The 21,932-nt window shown below is 39.2% G+C and overlaps 1 long non-coding RNA gene across 4 annotated transcripts in view; it reads left to right on the forward strand.

Annotated features, from left to right (window-relative positions):
* The window catches only part of LOC123590385, a 67,265-nt gene that overhangs the window by 7,232 nt on the left and 38,101 nt on the right, over window positions 1-21,932 (forward strand). For 3 of the 4 annotated variants that reach the window (XR_006708740.1, XR_006708739.1, XR_006708737.1), the window contains exon 2: window positions 7,551-7,648. This is a non-coding gene — a long non-coding RNA (uncharacterized LOC123590385). Of the gene's footprint in view, window positions 1-7,550; window positions 7,649-11,803; window positions 11,849-21,932 lie in introns of those variants that run through there. The other variant, XR_006708738.1, reaches the window with a different exon arrangement.

Genomic DNA, 21,932 nt, shown 5'->3' on the forward strand with positions numbered 1-21,932 from the left:
GGGGGGACTCTATCCCAGAGAAACACTAACAAAGCTCAAAAAGTTGAGTGTACAGGCTATTAATGGCAGCATTCTTTGAAATGGCAAAAGACAAAGAACAACACATATGCCCATCATAAAAAGACTGGTTGAATAAACTATGTTATTTTGCATACTTAAATAATATACAACTGTAAAATAAAAATAATATCTATATACTATTATAGAGTAATCATCAGAATATACCAGCTAAGCTTTAAAAAGAAGAGAGGAGGGGCGCCTGGGTGGCTCAGTCGGTTAAGTGGCCGACTTCGGCTCAGGTCATGATCTCGCGGTCCGTGAGTTCGAGCCCCACGTCAGGCTCTGTGCTGCCAGCTCAGAGCCTGGAGCCTGTTTCAGATTCTGTGTCTCCCTCTCTCTCTGCCCCTCCCCTGTTCGTGCTCTCTCTCTGTCTCAAAAATAAATAAACGTTAAACAAATGTTAAAAAGAAGAGGGGAAAAAAACAAGTGTCTTTTATCTAAGAAAGGGGAGGAATAATAATACAAAGAAATTGTACTTACGTATATTATTTTTATTTCTATTTATTTTTTTAAATGTTTATTTCTTTTTGAGAGAGAGCGTGAGTAGGGAAGGGGCAGAGAGAAAGGGACAGAGGCTCCGAAGCCAGCTCCATGGTCACATCAGAGAGTCTGATGTGGGCTCGAAGCCACAAACCATGAGATCATGACTTGAGCCTAAGTCAGACGCTTAACCAACTGAGTCACCCACGTACCCCAGGCTTATATGTCTTCTGCTTTGATACAGTAAGACATACCCAGCACCAATGAAGTAGTCCTGCCAAAAAAGAAAGAAAGAAAGAAAAAAAATTGAGCCTGAATCTGATCAAGTCTCTAATTACCAGTTTTACAGAAAATAACAGACAAACATGTTAAACAACACCATGGGGATGCAACCCAGAAAATCCAAAACATGGGCAATTCTATAGAACAAAAGACCAAGTTTCTTATACAAATATATTGCAAGGCAAAAAAAGGTGGTGAAAGTTATATATTTTAAAGAATTTAAGACATAATTCAACCAAGTGTTGTCTATGACTCCTGGGTAGATCCTTATGTAAATAAATCACCTGCAGGAACATTTTGGAAACAATTGGAAACATTTCAATTTTCATTAGATGCTTTAATTTTGACTAAATTTTGACTAAATTTTAAATTTTAGTGCTTTAATTTTTACTAAATTTTAATAAATATTTATTATTTAATAAATATATAAATAAATATTTATAAATATACATTTCTCAGGCATAGTAACAGTCTTATAGAAATTTTAACTCTTTATATTTCAGAGATCCATATAATAATAAAAGCTTTATTTTAAAAGTTCTTCTACCATGGGGCATTTTACTCACTTTACTATCTGGAATACTCATGACATTTGGGTTGAAATCTGAAAGATGAGTAGAAACCCAAATGTTGCTTCCTCATATAAACTTTTCCCGAATCCCCAGACTAGGTCAGCTTCTCCTGTTATGTACCTTAAGTTATCCTTTCTGATACTAAAATAATGGTAACTAGATAATTAATTATGCAAGTAGCTAATGTCTTCTGCCATAATATATAAGCTCCATGAAGTCAGGTACCTTCCATTTCAGCCCACCATTGCATCTCTGACACATTATGCCCAATAAGCATTTCAGTATATTTTAATTGAAATAACACAATTACGTACCCCTGGGGTACTGTGCTGGGTCATTCAACAGAGCCCGCAACTCTCTATCTCAGGATCATGAGTTCAAGCCCCATGTTGGGCATAGAGCCTACTTGAAATATATATGCGTAAGACATGGGATACCTGGATGGCTCAGTTGGTTAAGCAACCAACTCTTGATTTTGGCTCAGGTCATGATCCCATGGTCGTGGGATAGAGCCCTGCGTCAGGCCGCTCTGAGTATGGAGCCTGCTTGGGATTCTGTTCTCTCTCTCTGCCTCTCCTAGCTCAAACTCTCCCAGTCTCTCTCAAAATAAATAAGTATACATTAACAAAAAAGACGGTATTTAAAAAATGTATACATAGATGCATATATGTATATACAAATGTAAGAAGAGGCTGTGGTGGATTCCCAAGTCCAATGGAATGCCAAGGACTCATGAGGAGATAACATCCCTGATTCAAATCTTGACTCTGTCATTTACTAACTGTGAGATTTACTCACCGTTCCTGTAAAATAAAGGATTCTAGGGAGAACTAAGATAATGCATTCAACATTTCTAGTATACAGAAGTATCCAACAATTGTTAATTATTGTTTAGTTATTCATTTATTCAGCAACATTTTTCTGTGGCAGGAACTGTTCAGGGAACCAGATATCATGATGAATTAGATAGGTGATATCCCTGCCCTCATAGAACACATTTTAGTAGAGGAAAAACTGATAAATAAGTAAATGAATACTATAACTTTGGGCAAGTACATAGACTGTAAAGGATGATAGAAAAAAATGATAGGGAGACAGTTTTAAATTGAATGACTTGACAATAACTCTCTGGACAATGATGTCCTGCAAATAGGAAGAGAAGAGCAGTACCAAGATGTAGGAAGAAAAGGGACAATAAAGAAATTAGCTTCTCCATGATAAACTATTATGTTTATAGACTGATTTATTTTCATTATAGGTTTGCCAGGTTTTTTTTCTTTTTGGTTTATGTAATTGAAGCTGTTGTTCAGAGCACACAAAATAAAATCATATATTTTTTTATATTATAAAAATGGTAAAAATTGTTTTCAACTCTTCTGTATATAATTTTTGTTTATTGTTTGTTATAAAGCATGTATTCCCCCAGAACAATGCCTCTTATAGTGGACATTCAGAGAATATTTGTTGGATAAATGAACTTGTTGAATGAAGAAAACACTACCTGTCAGTTGTTGGAGAAATTTAAGATCTCAGGTAAATGGTAGTTCCTCAGTGTTTTAGTTGACCAGCTGTGTGGCCCTTTTAAATATATGCAAACAGCGCCCCTTTCAAAGAGCTCTTAGGAACTTTTGACTACAGGGCTCTCCCTTCCCCCACCCTGCTGGATATTTTGAGGCATTTCCTCTCCTGCTAACCACTAGGCAACTGGGGGATGGGGAGGAGAATTTAGGTGTAAAATAGACCCTGGAACTGGCGAATGGTGATAATTTGCCTCTGGTCAGTAAACATTCCCCCTCTATCCTTCCTGTAACACAGTTTTTTTCTTCTCTTTTCTTTTTACTGTAACACAGTTTTTGCAAACAACAAAGTATTTTTAAAATTCTATTTCTGTGATCATATTTTCCACAGCAGTGTAAAAGCCCTGAGGCATAAATGAACATCACTGTGCCTTGGAGAAAAGCAAGCGAGATGAAGAATGGATAGCTGAGTGCTGTTGTTGTTGTTGTTGTTGTTAAGTAATTGAATTGACCCTTTATTTGATATTATCTTTCCCATTTCCGGAATAAACCATACATATTCTCACTTGTTACTGCTTTTCCTCTAGAATGCACCTTCTCTCCCTACCTACTCAAATCTCACTGCCTCTTTCAATATCAATATTTACTGTGGGACCCAAGGAATTTAACAAAAATCCCCTAACCCTGGACAAGCAGAGCAAGACCAACTCCATTTTATGCTACACCCACCATCTCATGTATAACCCCACGTGACCTAAGACACTCCCCCACCCTAGTCAAGCTGCTGAGCACACCCTTACTGGAAACCGGCTCAACTAGGAATGCGGAACCCCTAACCGCCAAAGAATGTAAACTCCACCTCTTGCCCGCCAAACTTGCATACCAATTCTGACCAGAGTGATAGGCTAGTTCAAACAGTTATTATAGGGTAAATTGTAATTCAATTGGCCACCTGCGTGTGGACTGACATGACTATGCAACTTTCTGTGTGTTACAATCTCATTGGCCACTGGCCCCTATAAAACTGCTTCGACTATTAACTTAGGGGTCCAAGTCCCTGCTCCGCTGAGTCGGGTATACTTGGGCCCAAGCTCGAGTTTGTAAATAAACCCTCGTGCATTTGCATCGGTATCGGCTCCTTGGTGGTCTCTCGGATTCGAAATTGGGGGCATTACATTGCTAATAACACTTTATATAAGGCATAAAATGTAGACCTTGATCTCCAGAAGGCTGCAATTCAGGTGTGTAGATAAAACACTCATACAAAATAAATGTAACTGTAATAAATGACCATAGTGGGTATTAACTGAATGGTTTGGACAATAAATTATTAAAGGAGTTCGAAAAAATAATTCGGGAATAATTAGAGAAGAAGCCTCATATAGAAGGTAAAATTTGAATGGGACATTTCTAGATAAGTGGAAAGTCATTTGAGAAAAAAATCAACAGCAAAAATGTTAAAGAATGCTTATGGCATAGTCTAGAAAGTATGATCAGGCTAGTTTGGCTGGAGTTGGGATTTTTTGGAGAAAGATGATAACTTGGGAGAAAGATAGGATATACCTGGAAATATATGTAGCAATCAGAATTGGGAAGGAGGTGATTCAATAGATAAGGCTGAAGACAAAGAACATTCTTGTGTAGTCAAAAGAAGCCATTTAAGGATTTTTTTCTGGTGGAAAGAAGCCTAATTGGAACAATATTTTGCTACAATAAATTACATGAGGATTCAGGACCTCATAAATTGAACTGCTGAAGACTGAAAGCAAAAAAAAAATCCCTGCTGGGAGCACCTGGGTGGCACAGTCAGTTAAGCATCTGATTCAGGTCATGCTCTTGCAGTTTGTGAGTCCAAGCCCCGCATGGCCTCTGCACTGAGGTTGCAGAGCCTGCTTGAGATTCTGTCTTTACTTCTCTCTGACCCTCCCCCACTTGTGCTCTTTCTTTCTCTCTCTCTCTCTCAAAATAAATAAACTTAAAAAAAAAAAATCAGTGCTGTACTTCAGTCATTAAATTGGCATGAGGGACGCCTGGGTGGTTCAGTCAGTTAAGCACCCAACTCTTGGTTTTGGCTCAGGTCATGATCTCATGGTTTGAGAGGTGGAGACCCTGTGTCGGGCTCTGGGCTGACAGTGTGGAGCCTGCTTAGGATTCTTTTTGCCTCTCTCTCTGCCCCTGCCCCACTCACATGCACACACACTCTCTTTCTCTCAAAATAAATAAATAAACATATTTGGAAATAAACATATTTCCTCTCCAAATCTCCCATATACTTGTCTGCTAAATATAATAGAAAAGAGGTGAGAAGGAAATTCTTAAGGAAGAATTGATGAGAATTAGACACTATATATCAGGGAAAGAAAGACAGAAATGAAAAAAAAAACATACCTCTGTTTCAAAACAGAGTAAAAGAAATGGTGGCATGGTGGCATCATTACTAGAAAAAGTGAAGTCTGGAAGTCAAGAAAAATAAGTTTAGTTTTGTCCATGTCGGGTTCTGTGAAGTCTTCCTGAACCATTTTAATCTGATTTGACCACCCCAAAACTTGGTGATATGACAAGATTCATTATGCTCACAGTTTTGTGAGTTGATTGGATGGTTCTGAGAAGGAAACTAAAATGTCTTCATTTTTATTTATTTTTTCACTTTTTTTTTTTTTTTTTTTATGTTAGAGAGAGAGAGAGAGCATGTGAGTGGGGGAAAAGGGTAGAGGGAGAGATCCCTCGACCCCCCTGGCCTTAGCTGAAATCAAGCGTCAGATGCTAGACCCACTAAGCCACCCAAGTGCCCCACAACTTCATGTTTAGAAAGGCTCCATCTTTGCTGGTTTTCTGCTGGGCCTCATTTCCTCATGTTCTATATTTCAACTTGCATCTGAATGAACCAAAGAAGCTATGTTCCCACTCTGAGGGGGAAGCAAGAAAGTTAATGATTCTCCGAATTTCATCTTAGGCCCCCAAACACCTGATAACATCTAAGAAGAACCGGATTCCAAATGTGTTCCAGGACATTAGCTTTGTGGGTTTTTTTTTTTTTTTTTTTTAACGTTTATTTATTTTTGAGACAGAGAGAGACAGAACATGAACGGGGGAGGGGCAGAGAGAGAGAGAGAGGGAGACACAGAATCGGAAGCAGGCTCCAGGCTCTGAGCCGTCAGCCCAAAGGCTGACGCGGGGCTCGTACTCACAGACCGCGAGATCGTGACCCGAGCTGAAGTCGGATGCTTAACCGACTGAGCCACCCAGGCACCCCCCAGGACATTAGCTTTGAACAAATATCCACCGATGCTGATATCAATATCCCCTACCTGCAATAATTTATGAAATAACACTGATTGTTCACCTGTCATTTGCTTTGATCAGACCCTACTGTGAATTCCTGAAGGAATACATAACCTGGACCTCTTTCTGATACAAACCCCTAACATCACACAACGAAGAGACTCACTCTCCCTTCCTTTCCAAATCTCCCATAAACTTGTCTGCTATACTCAAACACTTAAGCTATTCAGTAAACTCTGCTTTCACTTGCTCCTGGCTCAAGTTTGATTTCTATTCTTGGCTGGTTCTGCAGGACCCTCTCTGGGTCCTCTGACCCAGGCTGTCTACGTTACTTCTATAGGTTTTGCTGGGCCCACTCATGTGACTGCATATAGGATGGTTACACTGGAATATGCTCTTATAAATCTGTTAGTTCGGCACTGGCTGTCTGGTCTCAGGCTCTTCTGCATTGCCTGCCATCCTATGGCAGGATAGATTGACTCTAACATGGTAGACTCAAGAAGCATTCCAACTGGGCAAAAGCTATCTTCTGCTGAAATGTATTGCCTTTATTGTTTCCAAAGTGAAAAGTACACCCATGGTCAGGACCCATCGTCATGAACTAGTCACTTCTTTCCATGTAAAGTGACCTTGATGGCTCAAATGACATCAAACTAAAATGTTTTGTTTTTTATATTTAGAGCCACGAAAGGTGGGCATCCTTTAACTGATGTGTTGCGTAAATACAAATATTCTCGTGACACAGAGTAAGCTACAAAGACAGAAACACCCTTTATACTTTTTTCTGTCAACCTTGTCTTAGTTTTTAAAAGTTGTATATTGAGAATCAAATAATCCTACCTTTGGGGCACCCTGAACTTTTAATGACAATGTATCAAATCCATCTCTTTCCAGATAAAAGATTGTCTAATGTTCCAAGAGCACTTGTTATCCACAACTTTCTCCACTTTTTGGTTTTCTGACTCAGAAATAAAAATAATGGTTTGAGATGTTCCCTGAAGATTAGTAATTTTGTGAAAAACAAGCAGGGATTAGCAGAATGAGGACACCTTAGTCCACTTCCTCAATTATTACAGACTTAGAGTAGCAAACCATGAAGTTTTAATAACTAAGATGTAAGGAAAAAATAGCTGGTAGACAGCATTGGAAAGTTGCCTGGAAAATTTTTGCTTGGGGTCAAATAGAAAAAATAAATTAGAGAACAAAGTTGATCACAGAATATAGTACTTTTATGTGATGTTTCATTATGTAACAATCTAAAATTTAAGTTTAATAGTTATTTTAAAATACTTTTTGTCGTCGAAATCATAATTGACTGAATCAAAGGCTCATTTCAGCTCTCTTCCTACCTTGCCAGGGTACAACCTATCCACACAGAGGAAAATACTGATGGGCCTTCCTTGTCACATGGTGATGGTGACTGGAATCACAGAAATGGTGTCTAGAAGAAAATAGGTAACTCGCTCCTTGGGGCTTCTTTTTTAAATTTCTTCCTCTGTTAAGTGGTCACAACACAGTGTTGTTGCTTAAAATATCTGCTTCTCTGAATAATAGAACAAAAACTTAGCAAAAGCTTTGGATTTCTAATCTTCTAAACAATGCACAAACTCCAAAATATGAATAGCTGATTTACCCACTCGGTAAAATCTAGAAATTGCTACTTCAGCTGGGGAAAAGCCTGTCTGGGGCTTTTTGCTCATCATTCATTGAGCTCTTATCAGATTCCTCACTTAGGGAATTCCAAACCCAACTTCCTACTTTTCAACCTTCCAGTCCTATCTCTGGTCATACTTTTTTATTCTGGAAACAGCAAAACCAGATAGTCTGATATGTGGCATCTATAATTTGACACCACACTAAAAACCGGATTGTTTTACTTTGAAATTTCAGTTTGAGATGAAACTTGTAGATTCACATACAGTTATAAGAAGTAAAAGAGGAGTCTCATGTACCATTTACCTAGTTTCCCCTAATAGTAGCACCCTGTAAAACTCTAGCATAATAACATAACCACCAGCTGATATTGTTAGCTCTCCAAAAGAATGTTTTGTTGTCTTATGGATTAGCTAGCTCATGTGAATTCATTGGCCAGCAGGGTAGCCTGTGCAAGCTAATTGTGTAACCAATTGAAGTTAAGAGTCATGCAGGAAGAATTGGATTAGTTATATTAATCACACTGAATGAAATTAATTATGTAATTGTGAGTTGTTCAAATTCAGTGCCATTAAAGGAGTGGTTCTCTGTGGGAATGAATATAAGGAAAAGTACTGAGAAAAATCTTAGGTTTTTTTGTTTATTTATTTGTTTTCAAAATACACTCCCATTCTGATCAACTTTGATGTGTAGTGCTGGGGCGGGCAGAATTCTAAAATGGCACCAAATTTTTCACCCGTATGTTGTGTATGCTATTCGTAGGACTGTGTATATGATGACTTTTCCTCTTGTGATTATGTTCTTATGTGGCAGAGGTGACCTTGAGATGTGGAGATTATCTAGGTAGGCCTGACCCAAATACATGAACTCTTTAAAAGTAGGGAGTTTTCTCTGGCTGGTTGCAGAAGGCAAAGTCTGGCTGGCCTGGAAGAAAGCAAACGTACCATATTGTGAAGAACAATGGTGGCCATGGGAAAAGACCTAACAGCAGCCTTTAGTTGCTTAGAGCAGGTCCTAAGTGACAGCCAGCAAGTAAATGGGACTTTACTCCTACAACTACAAGGAACTGAATTCTGCCAACTGCACCGGAGAACTTGGAAGTTAATTTTTCCTTAGAGTCTCCAGACAAAAACTTGTCCAGCTAACTCTTTGACTTCAGCCTTGCAATACCAGACTTCTGAACAGTTGGGGAGGTAGAAGATGAGAGAGAAACTCAGGTGACTCTGTAAGGACCCCCCACAATTCTGAGAGACCTCTGTTTTTCATAATCAGCATATTAAAATTACATTGTGCGGGGCGCCTGGCTGGCTCAGTCAGTAGAGCATGTGACTCTTAATCTCAAGGTTGTGAGTTCAAGCCCCACATTGGGTCTAGAGCCTACTTAAAATAAAATTAAAAATTTGGGGCGCTTGGGTGGCTCAGGTGGTTGAGTGTCCGACTTCGGCTCAGGTCATGATCTCACAGCTTGTGAGTTCGAGCCTCGCATCAGGCTCTGTGCTGACAGCTCAGAGCCTGGAGCCTGCTTTAGATTCTGTGTCTCCCTCTCTCTCTGCCCATCTTCTGCTTGCACTCTGTCTCTCTCTCTCTCTCTCTCTCTCTCTCTCTTAAAAATAAACATTAAAAAAAATAAATATTAAAAAAATTAAATTAAAATTTAAAAAATAAAGAAATAAAATAAAATTACATTGTGAAACTAGAGCACACCAAAGATTTACAACAGAAGGAAAATAATAAATAAAATGTCATGTGGCCCTGACTCATGTTGGAATCATATCCAATAGTAGCAAGCCCAGTACAGTCACATTTAATTCACTATTGTCATGAACAAAAACTTATGGTAGCTGGCACACATGTCATGTCGAAGCATATGTCTCATTATGTAAAAAACTTAGACGTCCCTGTTAAACCTCAAAATTTCTTAATTATTTCACTTTCTCTTGCTTTGCTACTTCATTTCTCTAAGGAAAGCAGATTTCTCCTTGTTGTCAAGGTAACCACTTTACTTTGATGTTCATGGGGCACTTAGGAAAAAGTCCGCTCTGTGCATTGATTTTTTTTATTGTTCTTGCTAGGAAGACCAATTCAGTTGCATTTAAAACGTACTAGTCACTCCACGTGATTTATTATAAATACATAATCTTAACCCTTTTTGAGGGTTCATTCATCCAACAAATACCTACTGAGCTGCAGCTCAGCAGTATCTTTAAGTTAGGCTCTGGGGAAGAAGAGGAATAATGTGATCCCTGTTGGGGCAACACACAGCTTTGAGGTAGAGATGGGCTTCAAACAGGGAAATGCAATGCAGTAAGGCAAGTGCTGTGGGAAAGGTAAGGACAGGGAATTGAGTAAATATTGAGGAGGAGTGGCTAATCCAGTTTGGGGAGATCAAAAAAAAGCCTTCCCTGAGGAAGTGTTTCCTATCGCTGTGGTAACAAATTGCCATGAACTTAGTGGCTTAAGACAACACACATTTGTACAGCATGGTGACTATACTTAATAATACCATGTTGTAGGGAAGCCTGGGTGGCTCAGTCTGTTGAGTGTCTTACTTCGGTTCAGGTCATGATCTCATGGTCTGTGAGTTTGAGCCCCACGTCAAGCTCTGTGCTGACAGCTCAGAGCCTGGAGCCTGCTTCAGATTCTGTGTCTCCCTCTCTCTCTGCACCTCCCCCTACTCACACTCTGTCTCTCTCTGAAAATAAAATAAAGATGTTAAAAAAAAAAAACTAAAAAAAAAAATACCGTATTGTATATTTGAAAGTTGTTAAGAGAGTTCTCATCACAAGAAAAAAGAAACGTAACAATGTATGGTGATGGATGTTAATTAAACTTATTGTGGGGCCCTGGGTGGCTCTGTCGGTTAAGACTTCCGACTCTTGATTTTGACTCAGGTCATGATTTCGAGATTTGTGAGATCAAGCCTAGCATGGGGTTCTGTGCTGACAGCATCGAGCCTGCTTGGGATTCTCTCTCTCTCTCTCTCTCTCTCTCTCTCTGCCTTTCCCCACTTACTCTCTCTCTCTCTCAAAATAAATAAACATTAAAAAAAAAACGTATGGTGATCATTTTACAAGACATACAAATATCAAATAATTATGTTGTACACCTGAAACTAACATGTTATATGTCAATTATATATCAATTAAAAAAAAAAACAGCACAAATTTACTTTCTTGCAGTTCTGGACATTAGAAGTCCAAAGTCAAGGAGTCACAGGATTGTATTCTTTCTGGATGCTCTGGGGAAGAATCTGTTCCTTGACCTTTCCTACTTCTGTTGACCACATATATTCCTTGGCATATATGGATGTCCTTGTGGCAGAATGGGGCATTATTCAGCCTACCACAGGAAGTAACCAGAGAAGAAAACCGAAGAGTCTTCCAGGCAGTGGAAACATGTGGAAAAGCCTAAAAGAGACCTAGATGAAGGGAATTATAGAAACTTATAGTTAAGTGTCTTTGCCTATGAAATGATATATAAATAGAGTAATAGTAGTTACCCCACCTTATCATATAAGATGAGATAATATATGTAAAGTTCTAAAAACAATGTGTTCATTCTGTGCTCACGCATAATGGTAGTCATGGTAAAATAAAGGAGGAAGAAATCTACAAAAGAGGCTAAAATAGTAAGCAGAGATCATTAAGTCTTGTTGAATTAAACTGAGAGGGATCCATTGAAGAATTTTAAACAGAAATGTGGCATGACTACATATGTATTTTAGTTGACTGCTGAATGGAAAGCAGATTGCAAGAGACAAGACAGAAGTAGTTAGTAAGGCTGGGACAAGGGCGAAATGAATGAAGCACTTGCTTTGTAGGCACAATTTAAGAAGGCACTAAAAGACTCAGTACACAAGATAAATGATATTTTATTGCAATATATTTTTTAAGATTTTATTTATTTTTTTTTTTAAATTTTTTTTTTTCAACATTTATTTATTTTTGGGACACAGAGAGACAGAGCATGAACGGGGGAGGGGCAGAGAGAGAGGGAGACACAGAATCGGAAACAGGCTCCAGGCTCTGAGCCATCAGCCCAGAGCCTGACGCGGGGCTCGAACTCACGGAGTGCGAGATCGTGACCTGGCTGAAGTCGGACGCTTAACCGACTGCGCCACCCAGGCGCCCCAAGATTTTATTTTTTTAAGTAAAATGTACATCCAGGGGCGCCTGGGTGGCGCAGTCGGTTGAGCGTCCGACTTCAGCCAGGTCACGATCTCACGGTCCGTGAGTTCGAGCCCCGCGTCGGGCTCTGGGCTGATGGCTTAGAGCCTGGAGCCTGTTTCCGATTCTGTGTCTCCCTCTCTCTCTGCCCCTCCCCCGTTCATGCTCTGTCTCTCTCTGTCCCAAAAATAAATAAACGTTGAAAAAAAAATTTTTTTAAATGTACATCCAAAGTGGGGCTCACACTCACGACCCCAAGATCAGGAGTTGCATGCTTTACTGACTGAACCAGCCAGGTGCCCCAAAGCAATATTTTTTAAAAGTCAAAATTGGGGCGCCTGGGTGGCTCAGTCCGTTAAGTGTCAGACTTCGGCTCAGGTCATGATCTCGCGGTTCATGAGTTCAAGCCCCATGTCAGGCTCTGTGCTGATGGCTCAGAGCCTGGAGCCTGTTTCAGATTCTGTGTCTCCCTGTCTCTCTGACCCTCCCTCGTTCATGCTCTCTCTCTGTCTCAAAAATAAATAAACGTTAAAAAAAATTTTTTTTTAAATAAAAGTCAAAATTAATGCAAAACAACATGAAATAGCTTATGAAAATTGTAAATAAACCTAGGGTTATTAGGGAGATTATTGAAAGGATGTTATAATAATCCAAATGAGAGATGATGAAAGCCTGAAGCCAAGGAGTAACAGTGGCTGTAAAGATGGATGGATTAAGGATAGCTGTGAAGGGAATTGTGGCAGGAAGGGTTGGTCCTTGTATGAGAGTGTACTCAAGGGAAAGCAAAACGTTTAGATGAGGGAAATGGTAGAGTGTGTCAAGGAGGAAATTAAGTTCTATTTTGGACATAGTGAGCTTAAGAAGACTCTAATACACTTAACTGGAGATTTCAGTAGGCAATTGGAAAATGTGAATATAATGAAGCAAAAGTTTTCTGCTCCTTCATCTGTTAGCCTCTAAGGTTCTTCATGATTGTCTTCCTGCCAGATCAGTTCTATGGCAAGAAAGAAAAGGTTCTTGAAGGACCTAATTCTTTGGGGTATAGGAGCAACAGGTTAGAAGCTACTTTTTGAAAGGGAGATAACCAGGGAGTGTCAGCCATGTGATAGAGCAATTGATGGATCTTCCCTTTGTCCCCGAACCATTTTCAGGTCATTGCATTTTCACTCTCACTGTTCCTTTATGATTCATGACCTCAACCTCTAACCTTTGTTGATACTCTCACTTATTGACAACTTGGTCAATTTCCTCTTTCTCATCAAAGACTTTGACCCCTGGGTGAGCTGTCCATACCCTGTTATCAACATGGAGCTCTTTCATTCTTAAAATCTTACATGCCAACATACCACTCCAGGACTTTGATCTTCCTTCCGATTCTTCCCTTAGTCACTTCTGTTCTCAATCGGTTCCTTGAGCTCATTAAGACTTAACTCATCAAGACTTAACCTTGGGGCGCCCGGGTGGCTCAGTCGGTTAAGCGGCCGACTTCTGCTCAGGTCATGATCTCATGGTCCGTGAGTTCGAGCCCCGCGTCAGGCTCTGTGCTGACAGTTCAGAGCCTGGAGCCTGTTTCGGATTCTGTGTCTCCCTCTCTCTGACCCTCCCCTGTTCATGCTCTGTCTCTCCCTGTCTCAAAAATAAATAAAATGTTAAAAAAAAATAAAAAAAAAAAGACTTAACTGTCCTTGACCCCCTGGATTAGGTGTCTATCAGCTCCTTTCCACCTTCATTTCTATTTCTATCCAGTTTATACTGCAGTGGTGCATTTTGTACCAGTATCCTCAATGCCCATATTTTGTTTCCTTTTGTTATATCACCCAACAGACTAACTGCAAGGACCATCACATAAAGAGATCCATATTGTATATTACACAAGAGCACCCTACAAAAGGAACAAATAGAAACCAACCCAAGCTCTATTCAAGGTCTTGGGGTAGTCCTTCCCTGAGGGTGCAACTTTTTCTAATCTGCTATGGTCTAGAGCAGAGGTTCACAAACTATGGGCACTGCAGACCAAATCTACCTGCTGCTTGTTTTTGTGTGACTCACAAGCTGATAATTATTTTTACATTTTTAACTAGTTAAAAAATTCAAAGTAAGAATATTTTATGACACACAAAAAATTGTATTAAATTCAAATTTTAGTGTCCATAAATAAAGTTTTATTGGAATACAGTCAGGCTCATTCATTTACATATTGTCTGTGGCTGATTTCACACTACAAAGGCTGAGTTGAATAGTTATGATAGAGACCATATGGCCCACAAATCCTAAAATATGTACTGTCTCTGTCCAGCAGGTCTGTTGTCTCTGTTATCTGTGTACTAACATGTACTAACACCTGAACTATTAAATATTTGCTAGAGAAGAGCCAACAACCATTATACAGATTGGTGCATTGGACAATATATTCATGATCCTAAACCCCACCTGGAAAATCAACATTACGTAGATTTCCTTCTAATTTCCCTAGTCAGCTCTCTTTTCTTCAGCCTTTCATTTTTTCACTCCTCTAAGCCTCCAAACATTTCACCCCCTCATCCCAACAGATGCCTCACCTCCTACTTTTAAGTGAAAATAGAAGCCATCAGATTGGTACTCCCTCAGTTTCCTGCTTCTGCACCTACAAATTTGGCTGCAGTTGTCCTCATCCTTTATTTACTACCTCGTGTTTCAGTAGAACTATTTATTTATTTACTTATTAAGTTTATTTATTTTGAGAGAGAGAGAGAACAAGCAAGGGAGAGGGGCAGAGAGAGAGGATCCCAAGCAGGCTCCACCATCAGCGCAGAACCCAACATGAGACCCGAACCCACGAACTGGAGACCATGACTGGAACAAAAATCAAGAGTCAGACACTTAACCAACTGAGCCACCCAGGCACCCCCTTTCCACTCATTTACAGCAAAATCTTCAACCAGTGCTCTGGATACTGTCACCTTCCTCTTCTCCAGTGTCCTATGGCAAATGATTAGTTCTCCTTTCCCTTGAAGCTTAACATTTCCCTGTCTATTGGTTTCTCATCATTAACATTTGACAAGATAATTATCAATGGACATAGCTAACCCCACACCCTCTTCCCTGAAAGAATTTCTTGACTTGGCTTCCGGGGGGTCACATTTCTAATTTTCCTACTTTCTCATGAGCTGGTCCCCTTGTCTCATTTGCTGGTTCCTTCTCATGCCCCCAACTTTTAAACCAGTAGTTCTCAAACTTTTTAGTCCCAGGACCACCTTTACACTACCTTAAAAATTATTGAGAACCTCAAAGAGCTTTTGTTATGTGGCCTGTATCTATCAATATTTACTCTTCTGGAAATTAAAATTGAGACTTTTACAAGAATTATCTATGCCAAAGCATAAGAGACTCTTAAAAACTGAGAACAAACTGAGGGTTGATGGGGGATGGGAGGGTGGGGAGGGTGGGTGATGGGTATTGAGGAGGGCACCTTTTGGGATGAGCACTGGGTGTTGTATGTAAACCAATTCGACAATAAACTTCATATATTGAAAAAAAAAGAATTATCTATTGATTCATTTGAAAATAATAATTATACACCAATTACACGTTAATAGAAATACCATTTTTATGAGAAAGAAAACTGTATTTTCCAAAACAAATTAGTAAGAAGACTGACATTGTTTTTACATTTTTAAAAATCTCTTTAATGTCCAGTTCAGAGGCCTAAGGATGCACAAAGTACAGCCTATTGGCCAAATTCAGCCCACTGCCTATTACTAGAACACAGCCATACATATTCACTTCTTTTTTTTTTTTTTAATGTTTATTTTATTTTTGAGAGAGACAGCATGAACGGGAGAGGGGCAGAGAGAGAGAGAGAGAGAGAGAGGGAGACACAGAATCTAAAGCAGGCTCCAGTCTCTGAGCTGTCAGCACAGAGCCCGATGCAGGGCTCAAATTCATGAACTGTGAGATCATGACCTGAGCAGACGTTCGACGCTTAAGCCACCCAGGCTCCCCTTTATTCGTTTACTTCTGTATTGTTTATGAAAGCTTTCTCACTACAGTGGAAGAGTTGCACATTTGTGGCAGAGATTGTGTGGCTTGCAAATCCTAAAATATTAGGTATCAGGACTTTTATAGAAAAAAAAATTGTCCACTCCCAGTCTGGTGAAATAGAGAACAGCTGGATCCTCATTTCTGCTTTTCATTCAACCTAATGTAATAGGTTATTTTCATTGAAGCATATGAAGAAAATCTGACCTCACCAGATATGTGTTTGGAAAAGGAAGGAATATTTTAATAGCCTTTTCAGATAATTCTGGACATTTTCCTTTGATCCCACATCTCAATTCCAAGAAGTGGTTTCTTGAAGATTAGTTGTAAAGTGTAATCTGAAATCTTACCAATGAACTTTTTAAACTTACATTAAAATCTATTCATCTATTTTGCACTTGTAATGACTCTTTTAGATGCATGATTTGCTAATGTTATAAATTGGTCATTTGGAAAATAATATTTCCCTAGAGTGCCTGGCTGGCTCAGTCAGAAGAGCATGTGACTCCTGGGGCGCCTGGATGGCTCAACCAGTTAAGCCTCTGACTTTGGCTCAGGTCATGATCTTGCAGTTTGTGACTTGGAGCCCCAAGTCAGCTCTGTGCTGACAGCTCAGAGCCTGGAGGCTGCTTTGGATTCTGTGTCTCCCTCTCTCTCTGCCCCTCCCCTGCTCGCACTCTTTCTCTAACGCTCAAAAATAAATAAACATTAAAAAAAAAAATAAGAAGAGCATGTGACTCTTGATCTCAGGGTCATGAGTTCAAGAACCATGGTGGGTATTGAGAGTACTTAAAAAAATAAAATCTTAAAAAAAAGAGAAAATATTGTTTCCCTTAATTATGCAGATCTTCCAAATGTTTACACATCTCATTATATGATATCAAAAAATCATATTTGTTATTATTACAACCCACCTCATCAAACAAGTATTGGGAACCTATCAAGCTTGGTAGATATATGTCTTCCAAAAGTCTAAGTTTTGCTCGAATGCTTAAATTTTATCACTGGCAACAAATGCCATCTGTTTATTTTCCTTGAAGTGGCAAGGTCACTTGGTTCATTTTCAAGAAAATGTCTGCTAAAAATCCAAATCTATATAAAACCATAATCTTTTCTGTTAGTCAGTTTTTTTTTTTAGAAGATTTTATTTTTTAAAGTAATCTCTACACCCAATGTGGGGCTTGAACTCATGATCAAGAATCACATACTGTACTGACTCAGCCAGCCAGGCACCTCTGTTAGTCATTTTTTTTTCAAGTAAAAATTGTGTTCCATGAAAAATATCAGTTAGTTTGATTTGCAATTCAAACAATGGCACAAGTGTCTTTTCTTAAGACAAGCACAGTTCTTTGGCTTGTACTGAAAGTTCTTTAAAAGGACTTTCCATGTTGATGGACAGAATGTTAAATAAATATGTACCGAAGCATTGAGAACCAGTGAATAATGTTTACCCTGTCCTCAAGAACATGTTTCAATGAAACTGCACCTTTATTTTAAATACAAGAACAAAGATGAAAAGTACAATGTTTTCTAATAGAGTTTGATGACAGTGTCTTGATTTGTGCTAAAGTGGCTGCAGGTTCACCCACCATTGTTTTTGTATTTTCAATGCAATTGTTAATATAGTATATAAAAAAAGAAAGACAAATAATGTTTGTGTACTACTACAAAAACAGTTCTGACCTCCAGGCCTCCATGAAAAGATCTCAAAGAACCCCATGGAGCCATAATTTAAGAGTAGTTGCTCTGAACACTCAAGTATCATAGGACTTAATCTTTGTATCTCCCATTTTCAGTTTACTGTCAGTTCCTAGAAGATTCTTCATCTCATGGCTCTAAATTATATATTCTTACAACTCCTAAATTTATGTCTCTTGGCTGAATATTTCTCCTATAGACTGGATGTACATAGGTGTGATATTTTGATTTATAAGAAATATATATTTGGTCTTCATCTCATTTCTGGCATAGAGCTCTCAAAACCATTGGAATTTCCTGAGTAGTAAGAGTAATAAGTGTGTCTTAATATTCAAAACAAACATCTCACAACCACACCTACATTTATGTTAATGAGGGTACTTTTGAAAACACCTAAGAATGGGGGCTTCGTGTAAGGGGAACCCACCTGGTGATTGGATGGTTGGAATTTTCAGTCCCACCCTCCTGACCTCTGAGGAAGAGAGGCTAGAAGTTGAATTGATAGGCAGTGATTTAATCAATCATGCCTACAGAATTGAAGCCTTCATAAAAACCCAGAAGGTCAGGGTCAGAGAGACTCCAGGTTTGTGAACTCGTGGATATTCGAGGACACTCCTGGAGAGGACACAGAAACATGTCCTCTCCCATATACCTTGTCCTATGCATCTCTTCCATCTGGCTGCTCCTGAGCTATATATCCTTTCATAATAAGCTGGTGATCTAGTAAGTAGATGGTTCTCTAAATCATGTGAGTCACTCCAGCATGATAATAGACCCAAGGAGTGGGGCTCTTGGAGTCTCCAACCTATAGTCATTTGGTTAGAAACACAAGTGACAACCTGGACTGGCACTGCCATCTCAAGTAGGGGAAGGGCAGTCTTGTAGGACTGAGTCCTGTGGGATCTGACACAATTATCAGGTAGATAGTGTCAGAAATGAGTTAAATCATAGGTACCCAGCTGGTGTAGAGAATTGTTTGGAAAGAGTCCACACGTCAATATTGGGTGCAGAATCATAATAGGTACTTCAAATCTAATATTCTTAGGGTCCCTGGGTGGCTTAGTCAGTTAAGCAAATCTAATATTCTCAAACAGAATTCTGATCTTACTAGTAAGTCCTCCCCAAATTGCTATTTGCATTCTTCCCCATCTCATTAAATGATCTCATCTGTCTGCTTGCTCAGGCAAGAAATCTTTGAGTTGTCCTTGACTCTCTCTTTCTTTTGTACCTCACGTTTGTCAGCAACTTTGTAGATTCAGAAATCAGATTCTTATCATTTCTCATCATCGGCATAGCTACTACCCAAGTGGTCCAAGCTACTATTATATCTTATCTAGATCATTCCACCACATTTCCTTTTTATTTTTTTATTTTTTTAAATTCTTTATTTTTCAGAGGGAGACAGCAAGACAGAGTATGAGCAAGGGAGGAACAGAGAGAGACACACAGACTCCAAAGCAGGCTCCAGGCTCTGAGCTGTCAGCACAGAGCCCAACGAGAGGCTCAAACTCACAAACTGCAAGATCATGACCTGAGCCGAAGTCAGACATTTAACCAACTGAGCCCCTTTTCTGCCACCTTTCGTGTTTCTTCCTTTGGCTACCTATGGGTTTTCTGTTTGTTTTTTTCAATGTAGCAGCCAGAATAATTTTTTTTGAAAGGTCAGATCATGTTGCTCCTTGGCTCAAAAATTACCATGTTCTGGGGTGCCTGGGTGGCTCAGTTGGTTAAGCATCCAACTTCAGCCTAGGTCATGATCTCGAAGTTCCTGAGTTCCTGCCCTGCCTCAGGCTCTGTGCTGGCAGCTCAGAGCCTAGAGCCTGCTTCAGATTCTGTGTTTCCCTCTCTCTCTCTGCCCCTTCCCCACTCATGCTCTGTCTCTCATTCTGTCTCTGTCTCTCAAAAATAAATAGACATAAAAAAATTAAAAACAAAAACAAAAACAAATAAAACTACCATCTTCCTATCTGTATTAGTCATCCTGGGCCACCATAGCAAAATGCCATAAACTGGGTGGTTTAACCAGTAGAACTTTGTTTTCTTGCAGTTCTTATAGTCCAAGATCAGGGTTCCAACCTGGGTGGATTCTGGTGAAAGGTCTCTTCTGTGAAGACTGTCTTCTCACTGTATCTTCACCTGTCAGAGAAAATGTGAAGAAGTTCTCTCGTGCCTTTTTTTTTTCTTTTCTTTTTTTAAAGATTCATTTTTAAGTAATCTCCATCTCCAATATGAGACTCAAACTCACAACCCTTAGATCAAGAGTCACATTCTCCAATGACTGAGCCAGGCAGGCACCCCTCTGGTGTCTTTTCTTATAAGGACGTTAATCCTATTGGATCAGAGCCCTATCCTTGTGAACTCGTTTAACCTCACTTATCTGTATAAAGTCTCTGTCTTTAATACAGTCACATGAGGTGTGAGGTCTTCAAAATATGAATGAGGGGTGGGCAGGGAAGAGAAACAATTCAGTTCATAGAACCATTTCATTCAGAGTAAAAGCCCAAATCTTTACAATGATGCTTTAGTTATGCATTGCTGCATAAAAATCAGACCCCAAATGTAGTGGCTCAAAACAATATCCATTTATTTGCTCATAATTCCATGCATCACACAAATCTGGGCTGGGCTTAAGTGGGAGATTCTTTTGTAGCTCTTGCTTGGGGTTACTCATGTGTTTGCAGTCATTTGGTAGCCTGACTGGGGCTAGACTATAAGAAGACTTCACTCACTAGCAAACCTGGGTGGCTCAGTCGGTTGAGCATCCAACTCTTGATTTGGGCTCAGGTTACAATCCCAGAGTTGTGGGATCAAGCCCCACATCGAGCACCACACTGAGCATGGAGCCTACTTAAGATTCTCTCTTTCTCCTTCTGCCCCTCTCCCCGCTTGTGCACTCTCTCCTTCTAAAATAAGAGCTCTAAAAAAAAAAGACCTTGTTACCAATACTATTGAGTTTTAATAATGCATATACAAGTTGCTCCAGGCTATCTCAGTGGGAAGAACATGCAATTCTTGATCTCGGGGTCATGGTTCGAGCCCCACATTGGGTGTAGAGATTACTTAAATAAGTAAAACTTACAAAAAAAATAATGTGTATATAAGCTTCAAGTATCACAGTTTTATTCCTTTTTAAATTAGCATTTTCTCTTATGTGATAGTAAATTAAGAGAGTTTTGCATTATATGGTTACCTCTAGCGCATGGATTCAGCTGTTAGTTTTCTAGGGCTGCCGTATAACAAAGTATCACAAACTGGATCACTTGAACAACAGGAATTTTTTTGCCTCACAGTTCTGGAGGCTAGAAGTCTGAAATTGAAGTATTGGGACGGTGAGATTTTTCTGAGGGCTGTGAGGGAGAATCTATGCCCGTCCCCTAGCTTTTTGATTGCTAGCAATCTTTGGCATTTAGAAACATCACCCCAATCTCTTTCCTTATCTTCATACGATATTCTCCTTGTGTGCATGCCTGTATCCAGATTTACACTTTTTATAAGGACACTAGTCGTATTAGATTAGGGGTCCACCCCACTTCAGTATGACCTCATCTTAACTAATTTTTTTTTTAATTTTATCTATTTATTTTGAGAGAGAGAGAAAGACAGAGGGAGAGTGAGAGAGAATTCCAAGCAGGCTCCACACTCAGTGCAGAGTTCCACTGGGGGCTCAGTCTTAACTGTGAGAACATGACCTGAGCCAAAACATAGAGTCAGATGCTCGATTGACTGACTCACCCAGGTGCCTCTCATCTTAGCTAATTAAATCTACAAAACTCTAATCCCAAATAAGAATACATTCTGAGGTACTGGAGGCTAAGACTTCAATATATATGAATTTTGGAGAGGAATACAACATAATTCAACCTGTAACATGCATATTTAATGAAAAATTAAGTACTATATTACCATTGATGATGGAAGTGTAACTTACATAATGTGTTTGCCACTATTTACATTCACCATGGGGGCCATAGTGATAGTAATGACTATCTAAAATCCAGAAGACACTAATCAGTTTAAGAAGCATTGGCATCTACTTCAAAAGTAAGTACTTTTTTTTTTAAAGCCTATGCTGACAGACAAAAATTTAACATGAGCAAATGTAGAAAGCCCATTTACTTATCACTATGTGATGCATTAGATCAAATGACTGTTTCAATTAATTTCACTTATTTTTTATTGGATCCTTTTCTGTGCACTTATGAAAA

This window comes from Leopardus geoffroyi, chromosome B4 (genome assembly GCF_018350155.1).
Source record: "Leopardus geoffroyi isolate Oge1 chromosome B4, O.geoffroyi_Oge1_pat1.0, whole genome shotgun sequence".
In the NCBI taxonomy this organism is placed as follows: domain Eukaryota; kingdom Metazoa; phylum Chordata; class Mammalia; order Carnivora; family Felidae; genus Leopardus; species Leopardus geoffroyi.